The sequence below is a fragment of the Populus euphratica genome, unplaced genomic scaffold (assembly GCF_000495115.2).
Source record: "Populus euphratica unplaced genomic scaffold, PopEup_1.0 scaffold120.1, whole genome shotgun sequence".
NCBI classification, from domain to species: Eukaryota; Viridiplantae; Streptophyta; class Magnoliopsida; order Malpighiales; family Salicaceae; genus Populus; species Populus euphratica.
Window position 1 is genome coordinate 635,446 of NW_011499918.1, and position 4,731 is coordinate 640,176.

Below are 4,731 nucleotides of genomic sequence, written 5' to 3' on the forward strand. Positions count from 1 at the left end.
AAAAAAAAGAGTAAAAATAAAATATTTTTAAATCAGTATCTTTTATATTCCCGACTCTGGTGTCAGTGAATAAAAAGATCAAATAAAATTTTTTTTATGCATGTATATCTTTATGTAACTAAGTAAAAGAGAAATACAATAAAATAAAATAAATTATTAACTTCATTCCTGACTCTGGCGTCAGTGAATAAACTTATAATTTTATTTTATATTATTTTATTTTTATTTTTTACCTACTTTCATTTTTACGAAATTAAACAAAGTTTAATGAAATAAATTTGAATCAATATTTTTATTTTTTACTCTGGTTATTCATGAATAAAAACAACAAATTCATTTTTTTTATTTTTTATTTACACATTCAGACTCTTTCTTTTAATTTTTAAATTTTTAATTTTTCTTCTATTTTTTTCTATATTTTTTTTTTTGGGTTGGGCAAGGCCCCACCCAACTTATATGGGTCGAGCTCAGCCCAGCTAGCCTGGTCTAGCCACTGGCTGAAGCCAGTGGCCCGACTGGGCTACGCAAAATGCACGCGTGAAGTGAATTCACGCGTGCTTTGAGCTGTGCGAAGGTAATTAAGTTACCTTCGCACAATGTTCTTGCAACATAATTAGAAGAACACAGCAATAGAATGGAAGGGAAACAACGTACCTGCTTCTGGAAATAAAGAAGAAGTGTGCAGAACAGTGCCTCTAGCCACTTTCTTTTTGTTCTTTTGCTCCTGCGATCTGGTTTCCCTCCAATCTTCCTGATTGTCCCCTTTTGTCCGTTCTATGAAGAACAAAGGACAGTGCTGGAGCTTGAAGTCTCGGGTCTTTCGGTTTCTTTTTGTGTGTGGTTTCGTTTTCTGGTTTTTTTGTTTTATAGGTTGGTTCTCAACTCTACTCCCTCTTGGCTTCTTCTATGGTTTCTAGCCTCTGTTTAGCCGGTTCCCTTCTTCCTTGAGATTGTGTTTCGGAAGAAAACCTTTGGTCTGTGCTTTTTCCTTCGGTCTTGTTCCTCCCCTCCCTAGTGTTGCGTGGTTTTCTCTGTTTTCTTTATGGGTTGATTGTTCTATTTTTTAGGCTTTTTTATCTGTCCTTTTCCCTTTTTTTTTTCCTCCTGATATCTGTATTTATAGTACAAGAGATATCTGTATTTATAGTACAAGAGTCTCATCCCTTGCGAGAAGTAAAGTCTTAATCAAACTTATTCTCTTTTCTGAAGTTCGAATTAGAATCCAAACCATCAGAAGAAGAATATCTTGTGTTAACTTCAACAGGAGTGTTTATAGTCTTGCTATTAGTAAGTTTAGCCCGCTCAAGAATATTTACAACATATTTTAACTAAGAAAGAAGGTAACTTTTAGGTGAGTAAGTTATCTCAATACCCAAGAAATATCGAAGAAAATCCTTCATTTCAAACTGTCTAGTTAATTCTGTTTTCAAAACCGAGATACTATTAATGTCATTATCGGTAATAATCATGTCATCAATATATAAGGAAAAAATAATACAACCTATATCAATGCACTTAATAAAAAGAGTAGAGTCATAATTACTAGAAACAAATCCAATAGATGAGATCACAACATAAAATTTCTCAAACCAAACACAAGGTGCTTGTTTGAGACCATATAACACTTTCTTGAGCTTATATACATATCAAGAGTCATGTAAAAAACTAGAAGAAGGCGTCATGTAAACTTTTGCTTGAAGATCTCCATTCAATAAGGTATTTTTAACTTCAAATTGTGAGATATGCCATTAACAAACTAAAACTACAGTAATAAGAGTACAAATAGTAGTCATTTTTGCAATAGAGGTAAATGTCTCTTCATAATCCATACCATACTGTTGAGAGTATCCTTCTGCAACCAACCTAACTTTGTATCGCTAAATAGACCCATTAGAATTAGTTTTGATCTTTTATACCCAACGACAACCAACAACACTCTTACCAAGAGGTAGAGGAACCAAATCTCAAATATCTATCTTATATAAAGCATAAAATTCATCATCTATAGCTTGATGCCAAAGAGGATCAAGAATAAGCTCTTTATAAGAAGATGGCTCACAGAAATAATGAATAGAAGTCAAAAGGAAAGTAAAAGATGAAGAATAACAAGAATAAACAAAATATGGTGGTTTTATGAACTTACAAATGTGTGTGGATTAACGTAGAGGTGGATCCATAATCTCAGAAGAAGCTTGAGGGGTTGTAGCTAAGAATGAAGATTCAGGTATACCAGACTGTAAAGTGTCAGTACCTACAGAATGATGAGTACAAATTGATTGAACATGGAAATGAGTATCTGAGGTACTAAAAACTTGAGATGATAAACTATTAGAATAATTAGAAAACAAGTCTATATGAATAATATCAAGTCTAGTCAAGCCATGAGAAGTAGATGGAATAGAAAAGAAAGGTATATGCTCGAGAAAGACAACATGGCTAGACACATAAAGTTTCTGAGTTATTGGATCAAAACAACGATGCCCTTTTTTACCTTTACCATAACCCAGAAATACAAAGATAACAGATCGAAAGGATAACTTAATATGTTCTCTATAGGGATGAAGAATGAAATAAGTATAACCAAATACTCTAAATGAGGAATAATCAAGAACATACCCATATAATTTTTTAAAAGGAGAAAAACTTGAATTATGAGAAGATGAGATTGTATTAATCAAGCTTACAATAGTAAGGACAACTTCTCCCTAAAAGTCACTAGGAATAGAAGTAGACAACAAGAGAGAATAAGTAGTTTCAACAATATGGCTATGATTTAGCAACACCATTTTGCTCAAGAGTATATGTACATAAAGTTTAATGAATTGTTCCATCTAAGGCAAGCAATTAACAATATTTATTAGAAGTGTATTTCTCATCCAAATCACATATAAAACATTTGATTATAACAAAATGTTGAGTTTTCACAAGAGCTTCAAATGCTATATAGATGTCATATAATTCAGAACGATGTTTCATTAAATAAACTCAATTATAATGAGTATGATCATCTATAAATGAAATATAATATCAAGAACCTGTTTTTATAGCAACAGAAGAATGTCCTCTTATATCAGAATGAATGAAATTAAAAGGTAAAAAAGAAATAGAATTCGAATGAAAGGTAAAGTGAAAAATTTTGCTAGTTTATATCCACTACAATCAGAAATATCATAAATGTTTAAATTTCTTAAAGCTCATATGGATGTCAAAAATCTTAAACGAGAAGACAAAAATGACTTGGATGAGAATGCCATAAATAAAAACTAGAAGATAAAAGACTTAAACAAAAGGAAGACAAATCAACAGTAGCAGTAACAGTAGCAGCAACAACTAACACTATTAACTCATTCAAAATATATAGTTCATTCTCCCTATGACCTGTCCTAATAAGCTCCTAAGACTGTTGATCCTATACATAACAAAAAGAACCAGAAAACATGACTAAATGATTACCAAAATCACATATTTGACTAACAAAAGTAAGATTTAATTTGAGTTTTAAAATAAGATAAATATTAATGAGAGACAAGTGAGATGTGACAATAGAACCAATACCTATTAAGGACATAAAAGTGCCATCAGCAATCATAACAAAAAATGAAGGATGAAGGGGACACAAAGGTAAAAGATGAAGAATCTAGAGACATGTCATGGAAAGTACCAAAATCCAACACCTGTTCAAAATGTGACATAATTGAGGAGTTATAAGACAATTAATTTATGGAAGAAGAAGCAGACATTGCTTGTGGTTGTAAGGAGAGAAACTTTTGAAATTGCTTAGTCAGAGTACTCGAATTGGTGATAGAGCTTGATGAATTTACCACTGCAGTATTCTAGTGTAGTGGTTTATGACCCTGAGGTGGTCTGGAAACATTAGATTATGACTCGCAACCATATTTCTAAGCTTGATTTTCCTATCTCAACTTAGGACACTAAGTCTTCCAATGACCTTTCTGCTTATAAAAACTACACTCATGCATCGAAACTAACTCTTATGTAAGGTTTATTCTGATGATTAAAGAATAACTTAGAGGGTACTACTAGTACAAAAGGATTTAAGGCATAAAGAATTTCTTTTTCAGAATAAGAATAAAAATGTATTTCTTCAGCCAATAACTCCCTGATAATAGAGTCAACAAAAGATATTGAAGAACGATGCAAAATTGAATCTCTAAGTTCTTCAAAATCACTACGAAGTGCTGTTAAAAATTATACCAATCGTTGCTGCTTTCTACACTCAATATAGGCACCACATGCCTTTAATTCCATAGATTTTGTAAGAGCCAATTGATTAAAAAAATATGTCATAGCAAAATAAAACTCTTAAATACTCGTATTCTTCTCATAAAGATCCTATATATCATTTTGTAATTGATGCTGCTTTGTAAAATTTGATTATGTGAATAACTATTGCAAATGATCCTGAACCATCTTTGTTGTATCATACTTTGCTAACCGAGTGCCTATAAAATGCTCAACGAAATTGTTAATCCATGTAATAATTTTTGCATTGGTTGCTTCCCATACATTTATCGAAGCAGCATCCCCTTCTTTAGTATTCCTAGGTTCCATATAAATTTCACTAACATTCCTACATCCTTTTACCCTTAAGGAAATTTCTCATTATATAGCTCCAATATAAACAATTCCTTCTATCCAATCTCATATTCACATATTAAAGCGAATCATCTCTTTCAGTAGCTATAATCAACAATAATAAAGAACCAGAAT